A 21,221-nucleotide genomic window follows, 5' to 3' on the forward strand; every position below is an offset into this window, starting at 1 on the left:
CTTTAATTTTTATAAACTTAATAAAGATAAATAATTTCAATATAATATTGAAAAAATATTAATATTTATACCTATATTTGTAATTGGTACATTACGCATTATGGGCCCCTCAAAATCGTAATTTTTCAATTAATTTGTTTATTGCAAATTGCGATTTTTTTTTAATGGTGTAGCAAGGTTAGGTTAGGCACTTAGAAAATAAAATTTATGTTATTAATCTTAAATAGTAATAATTTTAGTAAATCTAAATAACATTTTAAAATAATTACGTGGACAAAATACATTGAGGCATCGTATATTGTATTATGATAATATAGCTATTTAATATCTATATTATACAGTATAAACACTCACACATATAAAATTATTTGAAAGGCAATAAAAATGTAGAACTTATATGTGTCAAAATTATGTAAAAAAACCACTAAGGTTAAGGAAAATTTCGTTAAACTTGGTGCATCCAGTACTGAAGATATAGTTATATAATATTATAAGTAATACATGCAAATTTATTAACAATAATTGCATACATTGCATACCGATAACAAGTTTTACAAGAGTATTTGTCTTAGAATGACCATTGCACTTATTTGAATTTCTATTTAATGAATAAGTATAGCCAACATTATTTTTTATTTCCGTGCAATCAAATTAAAACGTACATTGACTACCTAGTCATATACACCTAATATTAATAATAATTAAATTATGAACATTTTTTCATTAGAAAAATATGTATTAATATCGATATTCCTAATAGGTTTTGAATATGTATAGATATACATATACCAATAAATATTATATTGAAGCCCTCTAAAAGTAGTCAAGGTATAAAAAAATCATAGTATTATACTATAAATGATTTATGTCTTTGATTAAAACAATTGTTTGATTATAGATCACCCCATAATAATAATATTTATAACTATAAAATTCAAAAATATATAAAAAATAAAATATACATGAACTATATTATACTCATAATGCATAGATACATCATAATTCTACTAAATTTTGTATTTTAGATCTGAATAAAATATGTTTTTGTATCAAGTGTATAAGAATTTAATAATCGACGTATAAAAATATTCATAATAATTCTTACTTTTACACCCTAAAGAACGTATAATGTATAATATATATTTATATCATATCATATTGAATGTGCGTACCTGTAGCTGGTATGCGACAAAATAAAATATCTAAATATTCCAATAAATTAAATGTCATGATAACTAAAATCATAAGACTGGATAACGCGGATTACATAATATACATAATATTATACATAACAATGCAGTGTGATAATTATTGTGGTACTTTGAAAAATATAATTAATTTTCTTGAAAAAGTTGTAATTTATACACCTCTCTTGTTGTTTTTCACCGTTCGATTTATAAAATATGTTAGCCTTTACCTGTATTTTGAATTTCTTAATTATACAATATTACAGAGTAAAATAATTAGGTACCCGCGGTGTACGCTATAGAGATAGAGAACAAAATTATCGTTATTCCAAAAAACTAATGTGTAGGATATAATAATTCGAAGACGAAAGCGGAAGGAAAGAAATCACACGTGCACGCGTAATAATCACTGTTATCTATATATGACTAATAAACCGTGTGAATAATACAAGTAGATAATAATATAATACTATATTCCATGTATACTGTACAGATACTAAATATTAGCGAAATACCCGACATTGACATAATTATCAAATACCACCATTTGTTTTCTCACTGAAAAAAAATTATACATTACATGTGAACAATAAGACCCCGTTGTGGTATTTGCAGTGTTATGAAACGAAAAAAAAAATAATAAATTTATTCGGTCTAAATATTATAATAAATAATAATGGCGAATAGTTGATAGCATTGTATATTATTCTACGTATTACGACCGCAAATATACTAATAATATTGTAGACGTGTGTAGTAATATTATGATTAAACAAATGAAAAATTAACGGCCTTATAAGTACATATTTTGTTAATGTCGGTATTCAACGTCAAAATTTCCCGTGCGTGTGCATTATATACAAGCCACACACATATGTTCTCCGTATAACTTTGGGGTGTGTACGAGGACACTTAACTGCTATTTTTACGATTGTCAGCGTCGAAATTTCATCTGGCGCATTATTATTATTATAAGCGTATATGCACTATAAAGTATGTATATATATTTATTTTTAAAAAATCCCCCTGTATACCAAATGACAACGTGGAAAAACGTTCAATCTTGTGTTGGTGACTATATTATAATATATAAGTATGGGTCATGGGATTTAATGTTATAACGTAGCACACTATTTTTTATAATATACATACAAACGGGCCTTAATCTGGTAGAATAAAGCAACGTCTTTTGGAATTAACAGCGTGTGACCCGCAATGTGTGTAATTATGTTTTTCTTTTTCACATTCTCTCGACGATTGTTATTATTTTAAAATATTCATATATATAATCGTGCTTATTGTATTGTTCCAAAAAACGTCGTACTATATAGATACTACAAAGACATTATTATACGATTTATACGCCGTATACATGCGTATAGACTACAGAACAAGCTGCAGCTAAAATTTAAATGCACACATATCGATTCATATAATGACGTATCGTTATTTAAAATCAAAATTAAGTCATTCAAATAAAATACATATTATATTATTATGTAGATGTTTGATCGATGAACTCATAGGGTTTTTTTTCTTAATATCTGATGCGTTTCGCAATCAGACATAATACTATATTATTCTTATTGAAAACGACTACCAATTATACTACCATAATAATAATAATAATAATAATAATGTATTTGACCCTTTTTATACACTCATTAATTACAACGACATTGAACTAGTAATCATTTCGCGATTTTTCATTTAATTGTACACTAATATAATAGTGATGTGTCGCGCGTAGGCAATGGTACATAAAAAAAAATAAAAATCACATCCCTTGCACTCGGCGAGAAGAAAATTAGAAAACTTTTGTATAATAATATAGCTATAATTATTTATTAGACCTTTATAAAAATCATCGATCAGATTCTCGCGGCCACGCATGTGATATTGGAGTAATAGGTAAAAGTAAAAGAACAAGAATTAAAAACGATAAAAAATAATAAAATGCCTTCGAGTTATTGCAATATTATTCATGATTTACATTAAATTGCTGCTGCAGAATATTATAGCAACATAATCGTCCATCTCGACAACAAAGGATTTTACCGTATTAGCACTTTAAGTTGTGTGATTATAATACTGCGGTAGGCTTACGTGTGAATAAATTATACGATTTGGTGAGACATATATAATATTATTATATGTTTGCGATGGTATTTATGTATATTATTATAATTATGATAATATAACGATGTGTGTATAAAATACGATTTTATTAGTATAACAGTGTTTCGTCAAAACCGTTCCACTGCAGTGTTATCCGGTATGACTTTTCTGCTGCAGTTATATTACAATATAAAGACACTTAATTAACGGCTTATTTAGATGGTTATGGTTATGACTTATAATATGTATTTAGTGTTATTGTGTTAATGACGGATTCTCTGTTATTGGTATGTGCACTCACAATGCTGTGGTAGTGCAGCTGCAGTTCATACATCTATAATACGAGTATATAATATATATATTATTATCATTATAATAACCGTTATACGGTTCTTGTGGAGAAGAGAAAGGTCGACCGATGCAGAGGCGACGTCAAAACTGGTATAGTATTGTGTATCGAAGGTCTGACGAAAACGGTATCGTATAATATATAGATAGAGAGATACTCTGCAGCATCAACGCCTATTAATATTATATACACACACTGAATAATATAGGTAAGATTAGGAATCGAAAAGTATGATAACGCGTGTAAATCGTGTGCAGCCGTTTCCTTTTTCGGCGTATAGGCTGTCATTAGTTTTACAAGGCGCACCGAACAGAACCACAAAGGTTTAGAAAGAAAAATACAGTTATTTACTATTTTTTTTTTTTTTTTGTATACGTTTTTAGATGACAATGAATCGTGTTGCAGCGTACCATGCGATTTGTGAGAGATGATGGTTTCATCGAAACATCGTCTAACCTTATATATTATAATAATTATAATAGGTACGTATATACTATATACGTATAAAAACTTTAAATAGGCTTGTAAATAATGTTCGTCATCGTTTGGAGTTTATAAGATCACGATTTTAATAATACATTCTAATCACATTTTATTGATCGTAATGAGTTTTATTTTCTATTCGATTTCGTCATATTGTGAAAAATGCTGCTATATTTTACGGCGGTATGAATATAATGCGGAAAACGATAACAAATCTTATTAATGCGGTACCTATATTGATAATTGATATACGTACCTACGTATTAGAACAGATAATATTATATTTAAATCGTGTATAATATTTATATATTGTTCGGTGAAATCGGCCTTTTAACATTATTATCGCCGAAAGTTTATAATTATTAATTAACTCGTTATAATATAGAACATATAATATTCTTTGAGCAATAATCGTAATCTTATATAGCGATAATGTTGTTAAATAGTTTTAATTGGTGCGATAACTGTTTTAAAATTGTCTCTGTAGTCTGTACTACCTATATAATAATTATTATTTAACACATAATATTAATTAATGTTATTTTTTAATTTTTTATTTTTAACCAAATATATGGGACATGGCCGCATGGGCTTGTAATGATAATATTATGTTGGAAATTATATAATTCAAATTCGAATCAACACGCCTTCTGAACAGATTGTATGCTTTTAATATTTTTATTATACTTACGGTATTTTACGGTATTATAGTTACTATACTTGCAAACGGTTGGTTTAAAAACCCATACTTAAAACTTAAAAGCTATTACTATTTTGTATGTATTATACAATTTTATAAAACTACAGTCAACAGAATAACAACGACCTTTTATATCTCATCAAAACATCCATTTTCTTATCTAGTTTATTATTGTATGGAAATGAATAAGTAATTTTAATTTTTAAACCTCACTCTACGCTGTCGTGTATCATCACAGTTTGCCTACGAGAAGAGGTTTCTTTTAAACACTAATTAATATTAAAACGGCTTGAGATTTTAGGGCATAGTTGAGATTTGCAATGATGCACTTCAATCATTGCATAAACTCATACTAATTGCTAATTGCTAATTGCATGCAGTTGTAATAAGCCCATATATGCTATGAAAAAATCTACGATGAAGATATAGTCAAAATAAATACAATTTTAATGAATTCAAACGTTTAAAAAAATATGTTCAAATAATATACATAGATAACTTTTTTAGATTTGTATCAAGTTAAATAAATCAAAAGAAATAATTTTGTTTTGTAGAAAAATTTTCAGTTTTCATTTCAGGTGTTTGTATTTAATTTATTAATTATATTATTATGATTAGTGAGTCAAATAAAATGTATTAAATTACCTTATAAGTTATAAGTATATAACATATTGTGTTACCTAAGTATAGGTACTAGCCGCTAGGTACCTATATTCGTAACAAAACACCAATAAAGATACAAAATATCATACTAGTATTTATAAAAGCAATAAAATAATATAATATTATGATTTTTATTAGATTATCGTTTAAAAACATTTTTCCTGAATTAAAAAAAAAAAATTCATCTATATCAAAATGAACAGAATTAGAATTGGGGTTAGTAAAATATATATTAAATTTTTTTTTTCATTTTAAACATCATATTATGTACTACCTATGCCAAATAAAATATTTATTACTTTTATGATATACTTTTTACGGATCGTATTTAGTTTGATTGAATGTATTATGGTCTGAAATAAATAGGTACATTATAATTTATAACATATTTTATATATCTATACAGGCTATAATACAGATAAAATTTAAAATGATTTAATTTATGCTTCACATTGTAAAAAAAAATTACTAATCGAAAATTACTGTAGGCGCTATCAATACCTACCTATAAAATGCAAGTATTTGTATATGTTACACTTGCCTAATTATAAAAATACTTTGTATATAAATTCTACAGGGAAATACAAGCCAATTAATAACATTCATATAGTTAATAAAAAAATGTTATAATATCAATCAATAAATTAAACTTGAAATTGCTAAGGTTATAGTTATAGACTTATAGTCATGGGTATCTCCTAATCAATGGTTGAGTTATGTATTTTATAATTTATGGTCAAAACACGAAGCCACATTGATAACACCTATATATATAAATAAAAATATATTATTTAAAATATATGAGTTTATTCATTCAATTTATTATTCGTACCACGCATCTGACAGTTCATTAATCTGATGTCAAAGACAATGCAATTGACAATCATGTTAAATTGTTAAATAAGTTATAGCCTTATAGAAATTCATATTTCTTTTTTTTTTTTTTTGAGTAAGAAGATTTAAATAATTAGTTATATTTATTTTCTACGTGCTTAGAAACTGTTAAAAGAATCTTATCGGGCAAAAGTTATGTATTTTCTTGTATTATAATAAAGATTCAATTAGTAGTATTGTAAAAAGTAAATTTACTGGACGTTGATTAATATCAAATATTATAACGATTAAAGATTAACATGATTATAATATATAATATTATATAGGTAGGTAGGTACATTTGATTGATTAAACTTTTCTCATAAATTATTAATAACATTCTAATTTTTAATAAAAATAAAAGTTAATAAATACATTCAAATCAGAGTCAATAATATATTATGTTATTTTGAAATTATATTCAGATTCAGTAGAGTATGGATGACCTGATACGCGATGCTTAAAGTTACCAAAATAAGATTAATACTGCACTTGTAAAAATGTATATTATATTATGTTGAAATGTAAGCAGTGGCGTATCCAGTTATTTTTTTCAAGGAGGAGGTTATAATTCTCTAACCAGCTTAACCCCTCTCAGTAGGATACGCCACTGATTAAGACTGTGTAAGAATATTTCTGATTTAGTGAAGAATTATTTTATCGTCAGATCTGCTGAGAATTAATCGATTCATCAAGATCATAATATTCGACTACTGTTCATTTTATTGCATGTTATTTAAATAATATGATCTTATTTTCCAACAACGGTTATTGATATTTGATTACATATTATACAAATAACTGTGTTCCGCACCGAAAATTGATACTTGTAAATGAATCATCGTATGAACATCAATTGCTACTCGCCTACTCGGGTAGTTATTAATCAATAATGATTGTATTACCAGTTATAATATAGGTGTTATTGACGAGAAAAATTAATATCCTTCACTCGAACTCTTAAACACCTATTGTCCGTTATAGTATTATGTAATGCAATTAAACATTACACATATTATATTGTATTTGTATAGTACTCAAAATGTTCAAATATAATGTTTTCGTATGTAGCCGACGATATTGAATTTTAATAAACTCAAGTTTTTGTTCCTTATAATAATAAGGATATCATTAATAATATTAAGTACCTATATAAGACAATTTTTCGTATTACACGAGTTTTAAGATAAAAATACCAATTTAAAAGTTATTTGTTTTTATGGGACATACAGGATGTCACATCCAGAGGGATTTTTTAGATAGATATCTAAATAATATAATAAATAGAATATACCTACATACCATAGATACGAGACAGAAAATGCTAACCTTATTTTTTTGATTAACTGCTTATTTATATAGTCTATATTTATCATATAGACTGAATTTCAATGCTATCCAATTCAAACTTATAAACAACAATTTAAACACATTATTTAAAGGACGATTAAAAATTTAAATATTTTAAATCAACACAATTTAAATATTTATTATTTAATACTTTAAAAGTGATCTATACCAACTATATTTACTATTTGAAATTCATTTTATCAACCATACAATATATATTTTTTTTTATTATTAGTAAAAATAGTGGAAACGATTAATCTTAATAATTACAGAGTACTGATATAAAATAGTAGATACAATATTATTAATTATTAAACATTAATTATCAACAAAATAAAAAATTCTTTAAATAATAGTAATTTATTAAGTTTTTTTATATCACGTCACGTCATGTCACCTTCTTGTTTAATCGAGTTTAGTTTCCTAGAAAATATTCTTTCAATCACGAACAAAAAAGTTCTAACTAGTAAATAAAAAAATATATGAATAACCAGGTTTCGTTAATTGAATACTTTGGTCATTAGCTGCAATTTTCCACTTTATTGTATTTTTTAAGTTTAGCTTAAAACCTATATGAGAGAATTTAACGTAGTAATAAGTTAATTTTTATTTTTGACAATAATAAAAAATTATTCACTGTGAAAAAAGATATTACCTATAGCAGTTTGAATTTAAATTTTTTCTCCCGAACAATATTTAATATGTTGTCATTTTGACATAGCATCTTTTGATTTTGAGCCCGAGTCACTGTATCTGACGCACAAATCTCTCTCAATAATTTTTTCAAAATCTTTGGTATGAGATATGCAAGTACGATTAACTGAAAATAGGACGAAATATATTTCAAACGCGATGTTGCGTACACATCGAATGAGCAAACGTGTTTGGAGATGAAGTTTTTTGTACATATGGAAAAAGAAAAATTATATTAATAATAATAATACTGTCTTATGGATATTCGTGGACCATAGCAATACTCGTCCGCGTGTGCTCGAGCCGAAGCTTATAAAAATAGAAGACTTGTATCGGTATAAAAAATCGGATAGGCGCCAAAAAATAATGGTACGCACATATAATATAATAATCTCACAAATTCGAAATGTCACAAATGCTTAATTTTTTTTTTGGCTGGCAGTTTTTAAGCTGCAGGAGTGTTTTTCTCTGTAGATTGTAATAATATGATATAGTATGTCATTAATTTACTGACTCGTCCAAAACCAACTACTGGATTGATCGCGCATGATGCTTATACATGTCTTAATAAAATAAAAACGAAAGCTAAAAAACTATAAACTACTATTTTTACAATTTAAAGGAATGGAAGTGAAGTAGTCATTCGATTCCACATCGCCTGTGATTAATATTATATTCTTACTGTAACGCGTATCAATATGATATTTCACCATTTTAGTAAGTACCTACTATGTATTATAATAATTAATATTATGTTTGTAATATACAGACTTATAGAACCATTTATGAAGTTGTGGGAAACTGAGTAACAACAAAACGCACGTGTTATTCAAAAACCGTAAACAAATCCAGACTATAATATACACGACGTGATTTACTTCGAATTTTGATTTAAAAAAAAATGTATATGATAATAAATAAAGGTATACTTGTAGCAGCATTCAATGTTCTAAATAAAATACACATTGAAAAATCAAAACTCAACACTACGTCATTAAATGCACGATATGTCTAAATTATAATATTATATGTACTCATCTAACACTATTTTTCCCAATATTTATATTTATATTATAACAAGCGTTTGTCAGGCCATCACAAACCTATATTACTCTTGGCGGCGAATAATGTCACCCCGAGGTGACAGGCAAGCTGATTGGATCCAGTTTTTGCTCATCATCGCCCGCGAATGAAATAGTTTTACTACACTGGATATATATAAAACAAGGACACTGTAGTGAAAACTAATTTATTTTAAAATTCGTTCGTGCGTTTTTCGAATAAATTATAGAAAAAGTTCTAGTTGGACATAGTTCACATTACTTTTCGAAGATTAATAGTGTACAAATAAATATTCCAATACTGACAATACCATTATAAATAATATTATTATTTATAAGTGCGTAATGAAAATGAACTTTTTTTTATATTTTCAGTATTTATAAAACCGTTTGATCAATAATATAAACCTATAATATATAATGTATCTAACTTAACGGAGAAACGATATTTTCAACGGTTGACTAATTTAGTATGGACTATACTATAGTTAACCAGAAAATTATTAGAAGTTTGGTGCGATTTATCTATGAAAAATTAATCTAATATTTTAATAGAAATTTAGTAATTTTAGTATAATACATGATATATTTGATTTTATGGCATTTTATATTCTATTAAAATGTCGACGCGTGTCATTTTTAGTTATAATAGTTTTTCAATTAATTATATATTAGGTTTTATAGATGTTTAGTAAAATATTTTTATTGATATATTTTTTAATAAATTATTTTTTTTTTTTTTAATCATGGGTTTTATAGAACCTGCTGCGACTATTGAACAGCAGCTTCATTTTCATATATTTTACAAGAAAGGTAAAAAATTATTTACAGTTGGTTAGAAATTCTCAATGCAGAATCTATTAAAATGTTTATTTCTGTATGAGATAATAAATGATAATAAAAATAAAGATAAAACCTTGATACTATTGTGTTTCAGACTATTGTAATTTAATTTCTAAAGTTAATTTAACTACTTTTATGTTGTCTAGTTGTAGCGCTTTTTTCATTATATTTTTGTTTTATGTATATAAAACTTGAACTATAAAAATGTAATTTATTTAAGTATAAACAGGTTTTATCGTATACTCGTATAAGGATTGAAATAAAAGGAGTGCTGTCTTAAACTTTGTTGCGCTTAAAGTCAGAATCGGACAACTCCAATGTTATTAATAGGCAATAATTCAATGAAAAATAATTAAAGATATCCATTTGTTACACCCGTCTGTAGACATTTTTTCTCTTAATATTTTAGATGAAAAACTGTTTTAATCAGAATATCGGAGTTGTCTGGCAGTCGCAAGTAATATTTTGATAGGTATTAATTTTAGATAGGTAGTCCACGTACAAAATTTGTAAATATTGTCGGCACGGACCGCATTGTGCGCACCATAAAGTACCTACAGACGCGTATTATTGTTTTTTAATACCTATATATACCAGTTACCTATATCTTCTATTATTATTTATAACGCGTTCGTTTACCGCGTACGTGCATATAGTAAAAACTAAACGATTTAAATAAATATAAAAAACATTCAATAGGTACCAAATAACATATTGTGTGTAATATTATATGTTTTTTAACATTTTCAAAATTCTGACATTTTATGGTAAGTATGTAAAATTATTATTGTATTATTTTATGTCAATCGCGGCAGATATTATATAATTATGGCTACCAAAACCTACTTGACGACAAAAAATTACTCACTATGACTTACATATTGTTTACACAAATACATCATACATGCACATTGCACAGACGCCACAGAAGTAGTAGGTACATGTGTAACGTATACAATATACATAATATTATTCAATTATTGCATTGTTTTGGATTTTTTGGAATATGACGTGAGCGACTGTGAGCGTGTAAGATTATGCACTACAGGCGTATTGTGTCTGGTGCAGTATGTTACACGTACGATAAAACTACAGATATAATATTATACTTGTTATAATAATATATACCTACTATATAATATTATAATACGCTACAGTTCCATTGCGGTTCGTGAAGTCGGATCGAAAGACTAAAGAGTTTATAAATGAGCAGTCCTTGAAACAATTTAGGATTTGTTTTTAGATTTATTGTGTGTGTATGTATTATATACTTTAAAATTCAAAACGTACTCCTCCGTATATATTATATTAGCTCCGTCTACTGAAACTTGCACTATCTCTCATTAGACTAACAAACGACAAGATAGTATCTACGGTTAGAAATCACTTCAAAGTACTTATATATATATATATATTTTAGAAACGTCCCAAGTCCATAGAGCTGTAACGATATTATCGTATAGACATTTTCAACGTGACAAAATTGACCGTGAAAACCACATTTTTCAAAATGTTAAGTTGTAAACTCATTGCACGTGGCATAAAATGGTAGATAGAAGATTATGTAAAAATACTGTATAGAAGGTATACCTATATAGACATATAGTTTCTGTACCTATCAAACGTCTATGATCAAATTACATATGTCTCCATCACGAGTGTGTTATAAAGTGTGTACCATATTCTAGTGTGATGTGGTAGTCGTCTATCTAACTCCAACTGTTAAAATAATTTTACGTTCTCAAGAATTACCTAAATCACAAAGTTTGGGTGTATATTGTTAAATAATATAATGTATGATTATGTAAAACGTTTTCTTATTAAATTGATGTTTACCTCTATATGTATACTGTTACTGCATATATTACATTACCTATTTAAAATTATTATTCAATGCTAGACTGCTAGATCACAATAATTATTATTTACATAGGTTACATATCTACTTATTTCATCAAGTGTCGAAAATAAAAATGTAATGCAAAATAAACGAGAATGCTCAAGTTGATACCTACTACTTATTTTAAATACAATATATTTTATAGTTTATAAAATAATATAAACACCAATACCTATACATATTATATTTACGTATATGATAAGCCATAAGCGATTATTTTAAACGTACCTATATAAAGTATACAGTTTCTGTTTTATTTTATACATTTGTGCACGAATTCCATGTTTTGATGATTGTCGAACAAAGAAAGTATATGAATCATGATACACAATCGGAAATCAAAATGTGGTATGATCGATAAACGCAATAAAAAATTATTCGTGTTTTTCATGTCTAATATACGATACAATATCCTATACTTAGTCACGTATATAATATACAGTGAGAAAACATAAATTATTATTTATATCCCCAAATATAAGATTTCATGATCACCACATGCCAATTTTTAATAATAATAACGAATAATTTGTTTCAGATTCCATTCTGATAAAATATAACAATAATATGACTCCTTAAACACGATTGTTTCGTAAACTACAGTACCACCAATGAATAAATAATGTACAGACAAAAAGTAAAGTTGTACATTTATACAACTACGCAATTTCACATATCACGTGGAACGCTATACATTTATAAACGTTTTTTTTTCTAATAAAAATAGGTAGGTTATTCGTGTTAATTATGGTTTATAGTAGGCCTGTGATAAAAATAAATGTGTCAGATATTAATCTTGATAAATCTAACTTTTAAGTATAAATATAAGTATTCGCTGTTCATGTTATTTGACTAATTTTATCTTAACAATATATCAGTCGGCACATATAAATTCATATATAACGCATAATATTAATGGACAATTTTTTTTTAGATATAGGTAACGATTTTCTATAACAAATCAAAACTGAAATCGTATGTCCCTACGTCTCATAATAACAGACCGAGTTTCATATCTGAATAAGCGTTAGGTTTCAATTTCAGCCAAAAGTTGTATAGTGTAAAATCATGACACTTAAATAAAAATAGATTAATAGATATAGAAAAAGTTTGTGTTCAAGTATACGAAAAATCGTTAAAAATTAAAAATAAAATCAAAACCCAAAGCTTAAACCAATTGTTTAACAAAAAGAGTGATAAAACAACCAAAAATCACTGTTGCAGTTGTAGATATACTTACACAGTTACATTATTAAAGACGCCGATCAAACATGCGGGCATTCGGTCAATATTTTTACATCGAATTTAAATTTTTTATAAAATTAATTACATAGTATTAAACATTATTTCTAAATATGGAAAAAAAATAATAAAAATCATAATATAGGTATTTTATCATCCATTGAGTACGAGTGAGTTCATTATAAAATCGGAAATGTTCTCTTCGAGCAGTATACAACAAATGAAATAAAGTAAACAGGAGGATGATTCAATTTAGATAAGACGATTAATTTATTATAATAATGCGCACTCGACATTTTCAACAATCAATCTTAATTTTATCAAAAGCAGTGTTCTGCGAAGAAAATACCGAAACACTATATTATAAAACATAAACTTAATCCAAAAAAAGTGAAAATCGTTATTCAAGTCATTATAGATTTAAGATTATAGGAGGTATATTACAAACACGATTTGTATTTTTATTTAAAAGACAAAGTGGGTTTATGGTCAACGACGTTATATTGTTATGAGCGCATCGACAGAAAAATAAAATACCTAATAATAATATTATGTTGTTTTAACGTCGAACACATAACACGACACGCCGATGACCATCGTCATATATACTGCAGCACGTTATCGAGCTCGAGATTTAAAAATATAAATATCATTAAAATATAATGTTATACCTAATAATAATATGCAAAGTTCAAACGTTATTTTTATAAATTTTACTGCGCATTAAAATATACGTACCGTATAATAATCGAACGGAAGAATATATTGCTGCGGTTGCGTCTGAACAATTTACAATAAGTGCATCAATCGCGTTAAATGCGTAACGTCTATCGTGTACTGCGACGACGGATATCGGACCAGTGGCCTTCCACACGCGGAAAACGATCAGACGTCGAATATCACTGCTTTGATATGATGTAATGTTCGCCGGTGCTGCAACCGCGATGTACAACGCCGCCGGTCCGACATATCATTATTATATATGTACTAATTATTATTATTTCACCGTACGGCCAAGACCCGCGATTGGCTACCTCCCCGTGACCGGTCTCACGGTAGGTACGCGCATACATATATTACAATACGCGTACAATGATAATATTATTTAATTAAGAATTTTCTAGTGCATCGCGCTCGCATGCATATTATACAGACATTATTATTATGCATTTATGTGCATATATGCGCTTACGTCAAAACTCGCGATTAACTTTACTGCAGGCAAACGTCTGCTACGATCTTCCGTTATTCATATATGTATTTATTATATTACGCGCTATTACAATACCGCGAGTATGTACCTACCTTCAATTATATACGTCTAAAAATATTAATATAATTACGATTAAAATCGATCGGGTGTAATCGAATATTCTTGTTCGTTATTTTACGACGAAATCCAATCGTCCACGCGGATAGAGACGCATTATGCGGCGTAGAGTGTAATAATTAATTATTGTTTTTCGGCGCAAAAGGTTTAGGTTATCCTTTTCCTTATATTATTACGCTTTTGCAGCAGTTGTTCGTTCTACAGTTGTCGTTTTTTTCGTCGAATAAATGTTCGTATAAATTAAATGTCGTACCTACGTACGTACTATATTGAGTCACAAAACATAATATGTACCTATACATATTTTTTTAAGGGTATAGGTAGATAATAATGAGTAATTTATTTTACCATCATGTAAAAATAAGTATTACGCGTATTTATAACCTTTCAATAATGTTTACATCGTATAAAACAATATGGTTTAAAAAAAAAATGATAGAAAATCAATAATGTCGTGATTTTTGAATCTGAATATTTTGCTATGAATTATGTTTTAAATACAATCATCCATTAGATGTCAAATGAACGATTCAATGTTGGGTAAAGGATCCGTGTAAGTACTTCAAATTTTGAGGTCTAAATCCATGAATCCATACGATCCCTATAAATATGAACCTGCAGTACCTACATAGAATCCAATGTTTTATCGTGGTATGTATATTAATATTATATACCTAGGTACTTTTTTTCAAGTTTAATTAATGAAATATTAATTCACGCCGGCCTTGATTCACAGGTTAAACTTAAAAATGTTTCTAAATGAAGTTAACATTTTTTTAGCAAAATATTTTACTCTTATAAATGTAGCTTTACTATGCATTATTAAAATGATTTGATTTAGCACAACATATATCTATGTTCTTGTAAAATGATGTTAATTTCACTAAACATGATTTGATGTCAGATAAAAAATCTAATACTAATCGTTCTACTGTAGAGTTTAAATGCTTTAATTATGCAATTATGTTATAAAAAACACGATCAAGCAGTATTCGGTTTTGATAAACAATTTGGGAATATATAACCTTACATGTTTTCAGAATATCGCTATACAATTCATTCTTTTAGAATAAAAACAATCCATTTAAAAGCTGCAGTATAATCTTTACTTGACCAAATCACTTCTCAAATATGGAATCTCAACATAATATTATACTATTCAATTACAATTTCTTCCAATACTGTCGAAATTGATGATGAGCCAAATATATCGTTATTTCTTTCCAAGTTAAAACTTTACAACATAACTCATCCCGATGCAGTGTACGACAGACGGAAGAATGAAATTTAATTTTTATTACTCTCTGTATTCAACAATACACATGCGTAGATAATTATATTATTATATTATTATTCATTGACGTCCGCTACTGATTTTACAAGAATACGTCCGATAAAAAAATTGCGTTGTTCTTTTATTAAAAAATCAATCATAAAGAACAAGTGTGGTTTGTATTTTAATGAGTGCCAGCCATTTATAATACTTCAAACGAGCCATCTTAACGGCGTAAAATTATTTTGAAACGTGTGATTTCACTAAAATGAACACCAGTCCACAAGTAGTCCTGTACCTATATCGATTCGTTCGATAATCATTATTCGTTTTCCTCGATTAAACCCTCTCAACAAGAGTGCGGCGACAGACGGCAGTATAATACACGCGCCATACTTACACAGTACGACGAAGATGGCTAATGGAAATTTCGCGTGCAAAAAACACAGGCGTGGCATCGCATAAAATCCGTTTGCGGTCCAACGAATTTTTCGGCAACGCAATTTACGAAATTAAAATAATATAATGTATTGAGCAGAGTTGGCGCCGCACGGAATACATAGATGTCATAGATGTCATAGTTATGTGACGAATCGTCATTCGACTCAAAATTTAGTCATTTTCCAACTATATAGTTAAGTTACGTCAACATTAAAACTAATTATAAGTTAGTTCTTGTACTTTACCGAATTCCTAAATTATAATTAGTTAGTAGTTAGTTGGTGAAAATAATCTTAAGTTAGTTCAGAAGTAAGAGTAGGTTATTTTTTTATAACTTAAAAATATAAATTTAAAAATCCGTTTATTCAAATGTAAAGTATTCATTAAATGAATAATTGAATTATACTAATTATATTTATATATATATATTATTTAATAAATATAGTTGTGCAGGTTTAAACACTTTAAACTATATATACCTATCACAAGAAATATAAGGTATTAATAAAAATAATATTAGAATCAATGTACCAATATAATATTATCGAAAAATACTAAATATTAATTATTGATTATTATCTTGTAGCATAGATTACGTTTACGTTTAACGGAACATTAATTTTTTTGTAGTATCAAATATAGATATACCTTTCAATAATTAATTAGGCGTATTATTTTTGTTTTTAACGCATTAGATTAGATTATTATATGTATTGAATTCAATTCATTAAGTCACGATGTAATTATAAATTAAAATCAACTACCTATAGTCTTAAAGCGACTTTCTAACTAAACTTCAATTATCTATGACTAGTTAATGCCCAGCTTTGCTATTCGTCCTTAATATAACGACGCTACTCAAGTCCAAATCCTTTTTTGTTAGTAAACCTCGAACGAAATGCCAACATATTTTAATAATAATACGTCGCGCGATCGTCATCGGGGAATCATTGGCAGATTGCCTACACGAAACGCCGTGCACCGCTTTTTCGCGCGATTTCGCATTGAATTTTATTAGCACAATTGTATCGTAATAATATAATCATACGTACAGACCGTGCGAATTCCCCCTAAAACGTAGACCAGAACTCTGTCAGCGTTGCGATTTATTTATCTAACCGTCGACCGGACGGGGTACACATATGCATTGTACAGCAGAAAACTTTTCTTGCTCGTTCACTTCCGCCGGAATGCGTGCACATAGAGAAGGGTCTCCCGTAATCGAATTATTATCGTGATTGGGATTTACAATACGCTCGACCGGCCGGCGACGCTTCTACGATCGCATAGATGTTTCGGTTCCGCGGGGCCAAATAAATACACTCAATATAGGTATGTATAATACGTGTATAATGTATATGGTTTGGTGCTTATTCGGGAAAACGTCGTACATGCGATATATATATATATATATACGAGTATATGGTATAGGACCAAATAGAGTATAGCGACTGATGGGGGAATCGAGCGTGAGTCATCCAAACACTTAGCCGGGATCTTTTGTGCCTTTTGTCGTCGTTTTCGCACAGTGTTTTGTTATATAATATATATATATCGAAAAGCTTTTTGTCCGCAAACGATCTAATAACAAAACCGTCATACGACTAAAATGTTTAACGATTTTTTCCATTTTTTCGTTTCTTATTTTCGTAAAGTACACCTTTGCTATTGTTTGACTTACATCACACACCGCGACTGCTGTGACTCACGTGAAGATTATGAACTACGCCGATGTTAATTTATTTTTATACGTTTATTTAAAGTGTATTTTTGTCAACCACTTTCAATATGTGTATAGTTTCTATATACAGTACAGACACACACCTCCCCACGCACACACACGTGCGAACGAACGCACATAAATATATTCCTAGGCATTGAGACTTTTCGAGAATAATATGAATTTGAGAATAGTTATGTTAAATACGCGATAAGCGTCGTTTATCGACTGTATATTGAGCTAGGATTTATAATGCAACAGTATGTTTTATTTTGCGATTTCTGATTATTGCTTTTGTCAGTATAATGTCTACGAATCACCTCGTGATGATGTAAATGGTGGTGTTTTTATTTAGCATATTTTTGCATATTTTGGACCAAATGCATATTATAATACATGATATGAATAAAATGAATATGATTGCGTATTTTGAATATACGAACGTGAAAAATGCATGTTTTATGCCTTTAGTGGTGTATTTCGTTATACTAGATGTTTTTACTTCATGTAAATGTCAAACGAATTTTTAATAAATGTAAGAATTAAAGGTCAAGCAGCAGATCTTTCAGTTTCGAAAATTTAAAACACTATGAAATTACTTTGTGTTATACATTTGAATAGATTTAATAATATTTTTGGCGTATACAATATTAGTTGAGCATTTTTCACAATTTTTTATTGCATATAAATCCTAGCCCTTATGATGAGTGATGAATGACGAGGTTTGGGTTTATTTAGGTAATATATAGTACACATTATACCTATACCTACTTATATATTTTCCTGTTTGGTGTAGAAATTCGTTTTGTCAACTTTCCAATTTTAAGTTTTAACCATGTGTTTCAGATCCAAACGAAAACTTCGTCTGTCCAAATACATTTCAGAGATAATAAACCGAAATAGTTCCGAAACTGTATATTGGAAATATTAAAGCTTAACGAATAATCTTATACGACTTATTCAATACAACAGTGATTTTCAACCTTACTATAAACCCATGAAGTCACAACTTATTTAAATTAATATTATTATTAACCCATGCTAAAAAAAAGACAACTGATTGTAAATTCTATTTTATGTGTATACTAACTGAAAAATTTAATCGGTTCAATATTATTATTTTAATTGCTTTGTAGAACTCAATAAAATACATTTTTCTTGTACTTATAATTTTAATTTTAAGTTTATCGCGACTCAAATTTAGGCCACCAACCATCGGTTTAAGACTACTATTATAATATAATGTACAGTTTATATATATATATTATAAACAGAATCGTTATCTTAAATTCATTTTTTTTTTTTTTAGTTTTATCGACAGCATCGTTAATCACATGTACTCGTTTTACGATTAATATTTTATATAATATTTTTATCTAGAATCTATAACTATTTAAGTATAATAAAATATATAATACACATATTATATCGATAATGTTTTTAAAAAATCCGTATATATGTCAAGAAGTTATAACCTAGGATCTAGATAACGAAATAAAAATTGTTTTTCAAAATGACAAGACTGATGGGTTAGAAGAAAAATATAATGACAGTTCTGAAAAGCCAACTGATAAAAAATATATATGAAAACTTAAAACATTATTATTTACTGTTGATTTTGATTTTGACATTTTACGAATAGTCTTTGTGTCTGTAATATAATAACTAACAATCGCTTTATAATATTATATTCTTTTTTACAACTACAGTTATTGTTTAGTTTTGAATGATACATTTGACAGATGAAATGTTCATCTTTATACTAACGCTATGGGGTTAGAATAATGTCAAGATATAAGAATACAATATTATACGTGGTCATAACATGTTTTTATAAACGTTTGATCAGGAATGCGCATAATAATATTATAAGAGAAGTACAATACGTATTGTACAGTGGTACACATTATATGTTATATGTATACTTAGCTGTATACCTATACAGAATTCGTCAACCTGTGGGCTATATGTTAAATTTATGTGTCCGTAAGGTTACAAATGGGGTGTGTGGTGCGTGTTTAATATTTATAACGCAACCATTTAAATATTAAAAATATTTCATAAAGAATAGGGCATCGATAAACAGTGTTGAAATGACCTTGATGGCTTGATGTATTTTTAATGCATGATACTTTCTATTCTTCCAAAAACATTTTTGAAAACGGAATAAAAAACAGCTCATATACATTATACATTCATTTTGTATAATAGATTTTGTATTTATAATAAGGATTAATACAGGTGACAGTATTTATGAAATCCGATCGAGGTTTTTAAAAAAAATATATATAATTCAACATGTTTTGGAAAAATTAGTATGTCTGGCAAACTGCAGGATATTATACTACTCGATATTATGTAGGCATAATTTTGATTTGAGATACATGATGTGGTATAACAAACCAAAATTCCTTACAAGATAGGGCCGTTCAAACTATTCAATGGGCTATTAATATTATAGTTATAGAATTGTTATACTTGAATTGGTTATAAATAGTGTTTTTTTTTTTTAAACTAAAAATGGAATATAATTATAACTATTATAACTTTTTTATTGATAGTTATTAATTTCATTGTTTATGAATTTTATTAAATGTAATAAAATATTACACGATAATCAGCATTATTTTACCTTTTAATTAGTTATTATAGGAGAGATTGAAATTAAAATAAACATAATTATTATTATCTGTACTCTGCAGTCATCAAAACTTGAAATGAAAAGCCTATTTGATTTTTACACGTACTTGTAAATTATATTTTATGCTCTCAGTGATTGTAACAATGTCATTCTAAATCAAAAAATGCACCAGTAACTAGAGAAATCTGACACAAAGAAATATCGCATTGACATAATCCGTCATTATAAGTGTACACTCAATAATAAAAAAAATAATAATAACAACAACGAAAAAAATTGTTAGTGGTATTGATGTATGAATCTCATTGTTTTCTCTAGTTTGTTAGAACTAAATAGCTCGATCGTTGTAGTATT

General features: G+C 27.6%; 1 protein-coding gene across 3 annotated transcripts in view; it reads right to left on the reverse strand.

Moving 5' to 3' along the window:
* Positions 1-21,221, reverse strand: part of LOC114128327 (growth factor receptor-bound protein 14-like) — an 86,501-nt gene that overhangs the window by 52,943 nt on the left and 12,337 nt on the right. Inside the window, exon 1 of one of the 3 annotated variants that reach the window (XM_027992815.2) lies at positions 14,201-14,417. The exons of the other annotated variants lie outside the window; for them this stretch is intronic. The gene's annotated coding sequence lies outside the window, so the exon portion shown is untranslated. Of the gene's footprint in view, positions 1-14,200; positions 14,418-21,221 lie in introns of those variants that run through there. 3 annotated transcript variants of the gene reach the window in all.

Source organism: Aphis gossypii, chromosome 2 (genome assembly GCF_020184175.1).
Source record: "Aphis gossypii isolate Hap1 chromosome 2, ASM2018417v2, whole genome shotgun sequence".
In the NCBI taxonomy this organism is placed as follows: Eukaryota; Metazoa; Arthropoda; class Insecta; order Hemiptera; family Aphididae; genus Aphis; species Aphis gossypii.